This window comes from Artemia sp. Qi Xiang Cuo, chromosome 2 (genome assembly GCF_049724085.1).
Source record: "Artemia sp. Qi Xiang Cuo chromosome 2, ASM4972408v1, whole genome shotgun sequence".
NCBI classification, from domain to species: domain Eukaryota; kingdom Metazoa; phylum Arthropoda; class Branchiopoda; order Anostraca; family Artemiidae; genus Artemia; species Artemia sp. Qi Xiang Cuo.
The window spans coordinates 38,441,562-38,455,874 of record NC_142795.1 but is presented as its reverse complement, the minus strand read 5'-3'; the positions used below and the strand labels follow the sequence as shown (position 1 = coordinate 38,455,874).

At 35.1% G+C, this 14,313-nt stretch overlaps 1 long non-coding RNA gene across 1 annotated transcript in view; it reads right to left on the bottom strand.

The window, feature by feature from the left end:
- Window positions 1-1,318: 1,318 nt before the first annotated feature.
- The window catches only part of LOC148955207 (uncharacterized), a 32,046-nt gene continuing 19,051 nt past the window's right edge, over window positions 1,319-14,313 (bottom strand). The window contains exon 3 of the long non-coding RNA XR_016143517.1: window positions 1,319-1,352. This is a non-coding gene — a long non-coding RNA (uncharacterized LOC148955207). The remainder of the gene's footprint in view (window positions 1,353-14,313) is intronic.

Sequence of the window (14,313 nt, the reverse complement as noted above, 5' to 3'; positions counted from 1 at the left end):
TTAAGCCCATATTTGCATAAAATGCATTTATCCATAAGTGCAATCATGTAGCTCGCAAGTAGTTTATGTTGACCTCGAGTTTGCAAACTATGCTTCATTACACAACAAAGAGCATCAATAAGAGGGTAAAGGGGTAGTCCTAACTTCATTATATAGGGCAAACGACTCGTTAAACAGGTACAAATTCATTGCCGCCCATACATTTTTCATATTCGCTTAGTATTATGTAACAATATAATGTCAGCTTATGTTCAACAGGCAAACATTTGCACCTGATTCTCCAAATTTCGCAGGGGAAGGTTTGGGCCATAAAATTGGTAATAAAACTACAAAATTGATTTAAGCTGTTGGACAAATAGTAAGGGGGGCAGATATTGCCATAGAATTATCACCAACACCAAGGCCGTACCCAGGATTTTTTTTTTCGGAGGGGGTTTTACTCAAAGATTTTTTTTCGGGGGGGGAGGGTACACAAAAAATATCAAAAAACACATGCAAAATTTGTTTATATCCATTTTTGTTACGGTTTTACGAGTCAAAAAAAAGTTCGGGAGAGGTTCAAACCCCCTAACCACCCCCGCTGGGTACAGCCTTGATCAACACAAATCTTTCTCAAACCTTAAATCAAGGACCCTTAGACAAATTTGAATGATACAATTTTTTGGAAGAAGCTCCAAAGAAGGTTGAAACCTCTCAGTCCAAAGACTTCAAAGTACATTTTTGTACGAAACAACTTTTTACTGCAACTTATAATAACCGCTTTTTCATGCAAGCCTCGTACTTGCCCTGTGTCTAACCCACTTGTTATCTTTTGATTCGAAACGAAATTTAAAGATCTCTTCAAAATATTACTAGTTTCTCTCATAGTTTCTAGATTGTAAGCCTTTTTTCATGATCATGCTACTTTTGGAAGTCAAAATTATCACTGGAGGTCCCAGTATACCCATAAAAAGCACAAACAATAAGACGAAACCCTAAAAAAATGCGTCCAATACAAAGAAAGTTGTTTTGAAAATAATATCCCGCCAAATGGTCAGGCAGACTACCCCTTTTTCTCCCAAGTAGGCCTATATCGATTTGCAACCTAGCTACGTGTTTTGTAGTTGCGAATTCTTACTGTTTACGATAAGAATACAATTTTAAATGCCACACTTATGTCGAATAATCTAGTTGACAAGATTATGGTGTTAATTAGCAGTAGTACAAACCATGTAGACGTTACCTGATGCAGGTAAATATGTTGTAGCATACAAGATAAGAACGAGTCGGCAAACTACAAATAGAAGGAAAGCGGCACCTTCAAAGATTCTGCCTCTTTTTAAACATGCTGCATGGTAAACAGTACAACTTTGCTGAAAAGAAAATTTGAAAAGAATAAAATAAGAATAAATCAGTAAAACAAGAAAGAGATTAAGAATTTTATTGCACAACAAATTACTAAGTCTCATTCAGTAGGCCCACGTGCCTGTTTATAAAATTACTGTTTTAAAAGTATAATAACTTATTGAAAAATATATCGTATGAAAATACTTAATTAAACTTGCGAAAAGATCTGACAAAGACCATACAATCTATGCGTGCATGTACCATCTTCGAACCAGGGGCGGATCCAGGATTTTTTTTAGGGGGGGGGCAAAATAGGTTGATCTGCTAAACTTGCGTTAGGAGCAAGTTTGTTCAACGCATACTCACGTTAATTAAGTAAACTACGCTACTTTAGACTACGTTAGGGGGGGGCCCTCGCCCCTCCCATGGATCCGCCACTGCTTCGAACCCTATACCCTCACAAATTGTATCATTTTATTGTTATCGCCTTGGGGTCCTAAGATTTTCATATAATTTGCCTCATTTTTGTCTCCCTCACATACACGGAAAAACATTTCGTATGTCCCACGTCTGTGTCTGAAGCCGGGCACACGATGAATTCATGCTCTCCCCTCCCAAAGGATGCTATGAATGAATATTGTGAGGGATATCGCATAACAGGCTGGCTTTCAAGGGAAATCTGTTTACACGCATGTGTATACAGGGGAAAGAGTCCCATTTATAAGCCAAAATAAACCAAAAAATAAGATAATTCTTACTTCTAAACGTAAGCTTTGTTACCATAAGTTTTCATACATAGTTGTTGCACATGTTGCACTATATATGTTGCACACATATAGTTGATGCACATGAAAATGGAAGTTTAACAATTAATTTTGTTAGTATATTCAACTTTAAAGCCAAAATAGTATCGTAATTTTACTGTTTAAGCAGTTTAAGTAACTGTCCATGGCAGGTCTGTTTGCAGGATTTTTTTCGGAGAATAATAGGATATTATTTCTTATGAGGGGTCAATTATTTACAGAAAACTGAAAAGTCACTTATTTACAGAAAAGTGAACTTGGTAAGAATTTGAAACATATGTATAATTCTATTATTTGAGGATCGAGAGGGGGGCAAGTTTTAGGACATCAAGGTGGTAACAATGGCCAAAGACAAGATGCTTTCTATACTATTAGGACGTAAATCATGCTATTTCAAGGTGAAATACATGGTAGAGCGGAAAGATCTATCCGCACAAAAACAGTTCAAATATGTAGGCTGTTGTCACCAATAGAAATGAGATGTGTTTTATGCAAGCGGATCACTTGTTGCGAGGAGATCAAAAGATAATATACATGAAGTTAAACACTTTGTTGGTCATTTACCGAAAGCATTTAGAAAACCATAGGGAATTTCACAAGTTCTTCCGCAGGTGATAACCAATCCTTCCATGGGGTGCAGGTAGGAAAGGTAATTTGCTGTTTCCTCTAGGGTGGATGGCTGCCGATGGCGGAAAATCCTTTAACTGATACGACCCAGGGTCAGCGAGTCGCATAAGGACGCTAATCATTTCGGCATCTCGTACGTTGGTATGCCAGCGAATTTATTATTCCTAAATACTGACTTGTTAATTCTGTCAAGCATCTCAGTTATTCATTAGCAATAAGTTACTATTTAAGGGCTACTCCACCCAAACGTGTTTTTTAATTTTACTAAAAAGGTTAAAATCCTTCCGAAGGTACACAGTCCACAACTTTTAGCATGTGTTGTTCTATTGATTAAAAGCTGTTATGCACTAACTATTCCCTCCGCCAAAGTGTAATTAACAGAATAATTTATTCTCAGGCACATGGGGATAGCTTCTTTGGTACCCGTGACCCCACTTCAAAATCTCAAGGTTATAATAATTTTTGGTTGATAATTTCTTGAGTTTTTCTTGATGTTCCCCTATTTGCAGCATTTCACCTATGCTGCAACGCATAGGCCTACCAGGGCCATATCCAGGATTTTTTTTGGAGGGGATTTTACTAAAAAAAAAATTTGGGAGGGGGGGGGGGTGGGTTGACAAAAAAACTTAAAAAACGCATACAAAATTTGTTTTTGTCCATTTTCGTTGCGTTTTTACGAGTCAGACAAACATTTCGGGTGGGGGGGGGGGTCAAACCGCCTACCCCCCCTGGATACGGCCATGCCACATACCACTGACATTGATTCCTGATCCTGAGGGTATGCTGGGATCCTACACGACGAAAAATAAGTTATAGATGCACGCTTGAAATTTATCAGATTCGTTAAGTCTTTTGCTATGATTATCAAGGATGTCGATTCACAGAGATATGAGAGGGGGTAAGTTTTTTTTTCAACTGAAAATACAAACATATTTTTTAATGGGGGGGAGGGGTACCTTCTATCTTAAAATGAAGATAGCAAAAAGGGTATTATAAAAATATATGGGGAGATAATGCCCTCCTCTTTGCGCCCTAGTTGGTGTCCTAGCTAATTATTCTTTATCAAGGTGTTACAACTGACCATTTTTACTGAACAAAAAGTGTCCAATCTAGTATGGTATTAAATGAAAACACAAGCTTTGCCAAACGAAAGTAAAGAGCGACATTAACACTTATAACGAACAAAAACCATTTTTTATATGAGTGTAGGTGCCCCCTGCTCGACCCAATGATTTTTACGCCAAAGTTTATGCTGCTTGAAAAACACTTTTAAATCCAAATAAATGGCCCTTGTGTTTGAAGAGTCGTTCTTAAACCATTGGAACAAAAAGTCAAAGACTAGCATAAAGACTGGTGACTCACAGAGGGGCAGCTAACCTCATATACGAAGTAATTACCGTTCGTTTTAAGTGTTAATTAAAAATACTTAAAGTTTCATTTCAAAAGACGCAAAAGAATATTTTATTTTTTTATTTTTAACGGTATGCCCAGGGTTAACATAAATGTGAGGAATACTACCTCCTTATCAAAAATAAATTTAAATTAAAATCTATCTTTTACACAGCCCTGCTTCGAGAAAAAGAGCTCATTTATTGCGTTTGCTTTTTGAAATAAAGTATGATTATTCAAAACTGAGCAATCATCACCGCCATATGAGGAGAAGTTTCGTCCCCTCAAGCCTCTTACAGAACAATATATCCAATAATTATGTACTACATATATAGTACCAGTAGATCCAGCTTCGTTTGGTCCCTCGCACTCGGTACGCCAAATCTTGGGATGGACAAAAATCCATCAGTCCCCCACCCCTCCTGTCGATTCGCTTCGTGCCACATTAGTAAAAAATGCGGATTTTGGACAATGTCTATGAAGTTCACGGGACTTTTCGCCTTATGGACAGAGAAACACTTCGCAATGTAAGCTTGATATTCGAGAATAAAATCGTCGATATCCAGCTCGTCGTAAAGAGCAGAAAACCGCTTGAGCAACTTTGTGTCCATAAGCTTGGTCGAGCTTGGATCCATGGCTTTGAGTGTGTTCCCGGGAAGTTATCCGTGAACCTTCTGTTAAGTCCGGCTAGTAGAAGGTCGAAAGTCTCTAAGTACTCTCGTTTCATCTTATCCGCCAAAGCTTGGAGCTATTGAGACAGCGAGTTCGTCGCCTGCATAATTTCTTCTATTTAGTGCAATTGAAAGATAGTCAGAACAATTCGATCGTCTTCTGGAGCCCAGTTGCGTTTGTCCGTGCTTTACACTTACAGCAGCCGTACAGCAAAAATGCCACATCCATGACGCACGAAACTTCTGTCAAGGTTAACAGTTTGTCATGGAATTTTCAATGAGTTTTTAGTTAACAGTCTGCTCAACAGTTTGTCGTGGAATTCTTAATGAGCTTTCAGAAAATTAAAGCAAACGGAAAGAATTGTAATGGAAGATCAATATAAAACAATTCTTGCTACTATTATTGTTAATATTCTGCGACGAAGTTGCAAAATATGTAAAACTCCTTATCAGATATTTTTCTTATGGTATACCCCTCGCTTCCTCTAACACTGAAACCCTCCCCCGCCACAATTCTATCATCAAACGGATGAGTCTAGCGAATAACGGAATTTAATTCTATTGTAAAGCAAACGTATTTTATTACTCTTTTCTCTCGACCCACCGCTGGTCTTGCTTGCCTAAGTTTATATGACTTGATTATTAAGCCCCGATATGACTCCGTTTGTATGCTTTCCCTTTGAGAAAAAAATGATCAAATTGCGGCGCGCTCTTAACTAGGTTGAATCTCTCGCTGAAAATTATACTTATAAACTCGTCTTTTGTTCGTCTTTGCATTCTCATACCAATCTTATCTTTTCTTATTTCATTACTAATTCTTCTTTCGTCTCATTAGACCTTCGATTCGTCTTGTTTTGTTTTTTTCTTATCCTACAGGCTGTAAATACCGACGCCCCAGGCCCACGCCAACTACATATTAAAAAATTGTGACGTCGCTTATTTTTCTCCTGTATTAAATGTCCACCGAGGAGCTGCATCGCGTTCAAGCTTCGTCTAACTGTTATGACAGGGAATGATTGTACTCTGTGGTCCAACCATTGCTTTACCTAGTGTACTCTGATGACCATATCCAGGTTTTTTTCCGCGGGATCTTTTACACAAGAAATTTTTGTCCGGGGGGGGGGAAGTTAACATAAAAAAAACTCAAGAAACGCAAGTAGTAAGCAAGGTACTACTTCTATGGAAGCTATAGCAAATACAATGTTATTCTATGGAAGCTATAGCAATTTGAAATATCATATGGAATTCTATGGAAGCTCTACACCTTTTCAAAGAGAGTGAGTATCCTCTCACATGGCCTAATACTTCTATGGAAGCTATAGCAAATACCATGTTATTCTACAACGCCCCCGTACAAACAGGTTTTTAGTATGTTAACTTATACTTTGAGGACTTTATGTTCCATCCTGTTTTATTTGCGGCCTACAGGTCATGACGCAGTTTCAAAGTTAATTTTTTAATGCTTTTACAATCGGAGATGTTTGATTAACCATTGCAAAAAGGGGTAATGGGATATGCAAGCATTTACAAAAAAGGGGTAATTAATGTTGAAAAGGGTAATTACTTCTTTAGTTTACGAGATTTGCGAATTTTTTGCGAAAAGATATTTGCGTAAAGGTATTGCAATGGTTAAGAATAGGTCATTACACCTTTTTGCCAAGAGGAATGAGTATAATACATGTTTATTTATTTTTTTTAACTGATATTTTTTCAATGAAGTCCATAGCACTTTGCAGAAACCCGTGAATGTAGGACTGAAAGTCCAATTACTAATCAAGCTAGTGTGACTGTCATTTTTTGATCTGGTTAAGTGGGTATAATCTGGTTTGGTTTGCTATTGCGAGAGGACTCAAGCGATTTCTTTCTTTGTCATGAGATTTACGTAATTAATTAAACCCGTATTATAAAACCAGCGTGTCTTGGTTCGTTGTAATGCAATTATTTTTTGTATATACAAAAAGGGGTAATGAGATATGCGAGCATTTGCAAAAAAGGGGTCATTAATGTTGAAAAGGGTAATTACTTCTTTAGTTTACGAGATTTGCGAATTTTTTGCGAAAAGATCTCAGTTACATACGGATTCAGTTACACGGGGATTAGTTAAATGAGGTCAAGTTGCATGGGAGGTTCAGTAGCACGAGGGGTTCAGGTGTATGGAGGAGTTCAGAAGCTTGGGATTCAGTTACATGAGGTCGATGATCGTTATAATACACAACTTCTATTTGAACAGTGTTGTGAGATCCCCTACCACACCCCCCAAAGGACTCCGATCCCACCCAACCCAACCCGGGTATTATCGAAGTTACTCTGTGGTCGTTTCATCTTTGGTATTATTTGATTAATTGACTGTTTGATCAATGACAATAACGTTTGATAGATTTTTTTTAAGTGAAATACTCTAGTTTCTTTTCTTATTTTTGAAAACATTTTGGAAGAAACTAAATTTCAGTTGGGGTGGGGGGGGGGGAGGAGGGGGGCAAAATGAGGTCTGGGGTGAAAATTTGGTCTGAGAGAGGCAGTTGTCCCCTCTGTCCCATAGGAAATTACGCTCCTCAACCCAGCCCCTTGCCACTTACTGACAGGGGTGAATCCGGGGAGAGGGTTAAAAGTTCAAGTGCCCTGTTTAAGCGACCAAAAAACTGAAGGGGCAACTAAGCTCCATTCAATGCTCAATTTCCCCAAAGTTATAGGGGTCGTGTGTGTCTCATTGGGCTATGTGTATCTCTTTGGGAGCGTTTGAATCTTTTGGTTACTAAAGTATTATATTTTTATCATGTTTTAGGATATTCGATTAGGATTAACTTAACTTCATTCCTTGAGTGTTGTCAGGAGTAACACGTAAGTACCAAATTTTGAGTTCACTGCAGGGGATTTTCCACAAGGAGAATTTTCCATGGGGAGGGACTTTTCCAGGAGGTGAATTGCTACAAGTTTCGTCTACTAGCCTGAACGATGGAAATTCAATAGCTCAGAATTAGGGTCTTAGTCCACCAGCCTGAACGGTGGAAATTCACTAGCTCAGAATTGGGGTCTTAGTCCACCAGCCTGAATGGTTGAAATTCACTAGCTCAGAATTGGGGTCTTAGTCAGTGTTCAGATTGGAGCGTTGGGGTCCGACTATCAGGGCTTTTATTTGTCAAGACCTGAATGCTAAGCGATGGACATGAACTCGATTGGGAACCCATTGTGAAAATGGAAAAAACAAACATATATTGTTGGTATGTGTGTAGACCATGGCATGGTTACCGCTAGGGCAACAGTCTAACCGTTAACGGTTTTAGATATCCGTGAATAAGTTCTAAAGCGAGAGTGGAAGTTGGGACAAAGTTCTAGTGCCCTGTTTAAGCGACCAAAAAACTGAAGGGGCAACTAAGCTCCATTCAATGCTCAATTTCCCCAAAGTTATAGGGGTCGTGTGTGTCTCATTGGGCTATGTATATCTCTTTGGGAGCGTTTGAATATTTTGGTTACTAAAGTATTATATTTTTATCATGTTTTAGGATATTCGATTAGGATTAACTTAACTTCATTCCTTGAGTGTTGTCGAGGGTAACACGTAAGTACCAAATTTTGAGTTCACTGCAGGGGATTTTCCACAAGGAGAATTTTCCATGGGGAGGGAATTTTCCAGGAGGTGAATTGCTACAAGTTTCGTCCACTATTGTCTGAAAAGTATTTTTTCGGGGGAGATACACGATTGGCTGAAACAATTTATTGTGTTCGTGGTAACGAACTGTAAGTAAGGATCGACACGGCTCAATAGTTCAGATTTTTCTCAAAGAGATGAAACAATTTAAAGTTATGTTCCAAATATTTTCCTGGAAGAAGAAAAGTTCAACTTTGATTCTAAATTTTCTTAATGAAAATGAAATAAGTTATTGATCAATTCTATTTTCCCAAAATAATATCAAAAACACAATTGGCTGAAATAAAAGCGGAAAAAAAAGCTCTTAATAGAACTTTTTAAGTGTGAAGTCCTATTTTTCAGACTAAATTATAGAAACGGTCCCTGTGGTCCCTGGAGGGGGAGGGGGATCCCCTTCGTATACGTAATAATTCTCTTCGTACTAAGTTTTAATTTTGCTCCTTACTTTCAGTTGAAAAAACTTTTTTTAATTTATTGTATTATCGTTTTCTAAATAATGCCAGTAAATCTGGCCTCCATCTCCAAGGAAAAATCCCCCCCTCCCCCTTCAAAAAAAAAGTTAGTCTGAAGTTGATTGTCTGAAAAGTATTTTTGTCGGGGGAGATACATGATTGGCTGAAACAATTTATTGTGTTCGTGGTAACGAACTGTAAGTAAGGATCGTCACGGCTCAATAGTTACCGAAAAACTCTAAAAACCAATAACCCTACTTCGGAAGTTTCAAGCTCCTATCTGCAAAAATGTGGAATTAATTTCTTGAAGTAATTGATGCTTAATGGAGAAAAAAGGTGAAAATTATAGGTTTTATGCACAGGTGTTTTGGATTTGTCAAGATTTAAATGTTAAGAGTGATAACATTTTTTGTGTTTGTGCTAACGAACTGTAAGTAAGGAGCGACACGACTCAATAGTTACCGAAACTCTAAAAACCAATAATCCCTACTTCGGAAGTTTCAAGCTCCTATCTGCAAAAATGTGGAATTAATTTCTTGAAGTAATTGATGCTTAATGGAGAAAAAGGTGAAAATTATAGGTTTTATGAAATTGATCATAATTAAAAAAAGTTTTTTCAACTGAAAGTAAGGAGCAAAATTAAAACTTAGAACGAAGATAATTATTACGTATACGAAGGGGATCCCCCCCCCCCTCCCGGGCCCCCCCGGCCCGGTTCTATAAATTATTCTTAAAAAAATGACTTCAAACATAAAAAGTTCTATTAATATATTTTTTTTTCAGGGGTTTTTTAAGAACAGTGTTTTTTTGTTTTTATTTTTGGAAAATAGAATTTATAAATAACTTATTTCATTTTCATTAAGAAAATTCAGAATCAAAGTTGAACTTTTCTTCTTCCAGGAAAATATTTGGAACAGAACTTTAAATTTTTTCATCTCTTTGAGAAAAATCTGAACTATTGAGCCGTGTCGATCCTTACTTACAGTTCGTTACCACGAACACAATAAATCGTGTCAGCCACTCGTGTATCTCCCCCGAAAAAATACTTTTCAGACAATCAACTTCAGACTAACTTTTTTTTTTGAAGGGGGGAGGGAGGGATTTTTCCGTGGAGATGGAGGCCAGATTTACTGGCATTATTTCATCTTAAAGTGCCAACGTATCTGATAGAATAATTTAAGTCTTATGATCAATTTCATAAAACCTATAATTTTCACCTTTTTCTCCATTAAGCATCAATTACTTCAAGAAATTAATTCCACATTTTTGCAGATAGGAGCTTGAAACTTCCGAAGTAGAGTTATTGGTTTTTAGAGTTTCGGTAACTATTGAGTCGTGTCGCTCCTTACTTACAGTTCGTTAGCACAAACACAAAAAATGTTATCACTCTTAACATTTAAATCTTGACAAATCCAAAACACCTGTGCATAAAACCTATAATTTTCACCTTTTTCTCCATTAAGCATCAATTACTTCAAGAAATTAATTCCACATTTTTACAGATAGGAGCTTGAAACTTCCGAAGTAGAGTTATTGGTTTTTAGAGTTTTTCGGTTACTATTGAGCCGTGTCGATCCTTACTTACAGTTCGTTACCATGAACACAATAAATTGTTTCAGCCAATCGTGTATCCCCCCCGAAAAAATACTTTTCAGACAATCAACTTCAGACTAACTTTTTTTTTTTGAAGGGGGAGGGAGGGATTTTTCCGTGGAGATGGAGGCCAGATTTACTAGCATTATTTAGAAAACGATAATACAATAAATTAAAAAAAGTTTTTTTCAACTGAAAGTAAGGAGCAAAATTAAAACTTAGAACGAAGAGAATTATTACGTATACACGATGTAGAAATTTAATTCAAGAAATTATGCAAAAATTCTTAGAAATAAACAATTTCTTTCTTGTAGTCAACTCTTTTTTATAAATTTATTACAGGAAATTCTTAAAAAATTCTCCGTGTTTGACACTTTCTTTCTTGAGGTAAACAATTGAATACACACTTAGGGACTTTCAAAAACAAAATAATTACAAAATTGTAAATCAGTAGCAAATTCTTTCTTGAATTCACTTGTTGAATAAACAAAAACAAATTTCTTTCAAGAAATTATGACAAAATTCTAAGTAAGTAACAAACTCTTTATTGTTTTCACGAGTTAGATATACGATGTAGAAATTAAATTTAAGAAATTATGAAAAAATTCTCATTCTAAGTAGCAAATTCTTTCTTGAATTCACCTGTTAGATAAACAAAAAGACATTTCGTTTAAGAAATTATGATAAAATTCTAAGTAAGTAACAAACTCTTTATTGTTTTCACGAGTTAGATAAACGATGTAGAAATTTGTAAGCAAGTAACAAACCCTTTCCTGAAGTTACCTCTCGGATACACAAGGCAGAAAATTAATTTAATATATTATCAAAAAATTGTAAGTAAGTATCAACTTCTTTATTTAATGTGACTCTTTGATAAACAAAAAAAAGTCATTTCAGTCAAGAAATTATGAAAAAATACTAAAAAAGTAACAAATCCCTTATTGAAGTTACCTCATGGATACAAAACCTATAAATTTCATTTAAGAAATTATAACAAAAATTAATTAAGTAGCAAATTATTTCTTGAATTCAACAGCTGGATAAACACAAATACATATCGTTCAAGAAATTATGACAAAATTCTAAGTAAGCAACTAACTCTTTCTTGAAGTTACCTCATGGATACACAATGCAGAAATTTCATTTAAGAAATCACCTGCTGGATAAACAAAAAAGACATTTCGTTCAAGAAACTATGACAAAATTCCAAGTAAGTAACAAACTCTTTATTGTTTTCATGACTTAGATACACGATGTAGAAATTTAATTCAAGAAATTATGAAAAAATTCTCAGCAAGTAATGACTTAGATACAGATGTGTAACAAATTTAATTCTTAGCAGTAACAATTTCTTGATCAACTCTTGTGTAGAAATTTAATTCAAGAAATTATGAAAAAATTCTCAGTAAGTAACAATTTCTTTCTTGAAGTCAACTCTTGGATACACAATACGTGAATTTCATTCAAGAAATTATGAAAAAATTGTAAATAAGTATAACAGTATATCTTTAATTCACGTGTTTAATAAAAAAATAGAAATATAATTCAAGAAATTATGAAAAAATTCTCATTAAGAAAAAAATTCTTTCTTGTTGTCAAATCTTGGATAAACAAAACGGGACTATCATACAAGACATGATGAAAAAATTGTAACTAAGTGGCAAATTCTTTCTTGAATTCACTTGTTGAATAAACAAAAAGAAATTTCATTCAAGAAATTATGACAAAAATTCTAAGTAAGTAACAAACTCTTTATTGTTTTCACGAGTTAGATATAAGATGTAGAAATTAAATTCAAGAAATTAGGAAAAAATTCTCAGTCTAAGCAGCAAATTCTTTCTTGAATTCACCTGTTAGATAAACAAAAAGACATTTCATTCAAGAAATTATGACAAAATTCTAAGTAAGTAACAAACTCTTTATTGTTTTCACGAGTTAGATAAACGATGTAGAAATTAATTTCAAGAAATTATGAAAAAATTCTCAGTAAGTAACCGTTTCTTTCTTGAAGTCAACTGTTGGATACACAGTACGGAAATTTCATTCAAGAAATTATGAAAATATTTTTAAGTAAGTAACAAACTCTTTATTGATTCCACCTCTTGGATATACACTACAGATGCTTCATTCAAGAAATTATGAAAAAATAGCAAGTAAGTAACTTTTTTTCTCTTTATCACAAATAATTTTAACTTAGATACATGAAGTAGAAATTTAATTCAAGAAACTATTAAAAAATTCTCAGTAATTAACAATTTCTTTCTTGAAGTCAACTCTTAGATACACAATACTGAAATTTCATTCAAGAAATTATGAAGGTATTTGTAAGTAAGTAACACTCTCTTTATTGATTTCACCTCTTGAATATACAGTACAGATACTTCATTCAAGAAACGTGATTAAACACGTTTTGAAACTACCTGCTATTTGCATGCCTTTCCTTGGCACCTTTCCTAAATGAGCGGTGAGTCCCCACTGTTTCCTACACATTGCGAAAAGTGAGCAGTACGAAAACTCCATGTTTTCAACCAGACTGGTTTTTTAGACAACACACCCACAAAGATGACACACACACACACATATAGACGAGACACGCAGAGACACAACACACAAACCGAGTCATCGTGATATAGATATCAAAACAGTTGGGTTGATCTAGGTTCACTTACAGTGGCGCGCCACTCTAAGTGAACCTAGATCAACCCAACTTTTGGATATCTCTCTCACTATGACTCTGTTTCTGTGTCGTGTCTGTGCGTGTCTCGTCTCTATGTGTGTGTGTCATCTCTGTGGGTGTGTTGTCTAAAAACCAGTCTGGTTGAAAACGTGGAGTTTTCGTACTGCTCACTTTTCGCAATGTGTAGGAAACAGTGGGGAATCCCCGCTCATTTGGAAATGTGCCAACGAAAGATATGTAAATAGTTTCTAGTTACAAAACGTTTTTAATCAAGTTTCTTGAATTAAGCATCCGTACTGAATATTTAAGAGGTTAAATCAATCCAGAGAGTGTTACTTATTTACAAATACCTTCATAATTTCTTGAATGAAACTTCCGTAGTGTGTATCTAAGAGTTGACTTCAAGAAAGAAATTGTTAATTACTGAGAATTTTTTCATAATTTCTTGAATTAAATTTCTACATCATGTAGATAAGTGAAGATTGTTTGTGATAAAGAGAAAAAAAGTTACTTACTTGCGATTTTTTCATAATTTCTTGAATGAAGTATCTGTACTGTATATCCAAGAGGTGGAATCAATAAAGAGTTTGTTACTTACTTACAAATATTTTCATAATTTCTTGAATGAAATTTCCGTACTGTGTATCCAACAGTTGACTTCAAGAAAGAAACGGTTGCTTACTGAGAAGTTTTTCATAATTTCTTGAAATTAATTTCTACATCGTTTATCTAACTCGTGAAAACAATAAATAGTTTGTTACTTACTTAGAATTTTGTCATAATTTCTTGAACGAAATGTCTTTTTGTTTATCCAACAGGTGAATTCAAGAAAGAATTCGCGACTTAGACTGATAATTTTTTCATAATTTCTTGAATTTAATTTCTACATCGTATATCTAACTCGTGAAAACAATAAAGAGTTTGTTACTTACTTAGAATTTTGTCATAATTTCTTGAATGAAATTTCCTTTTGTTTATTCAACAAGTGAATTCAAGAATGAATTTGCCACTTAGTTACAATTTTTTCATAATTTCTTGAATGAAATTCCCGTATTGTGTATCCAAGAGTTGACTTCAAGAAAGAAATTGTTACTTGCTGAGAATTTTTTTCGTAATTTCTTGAATGAAA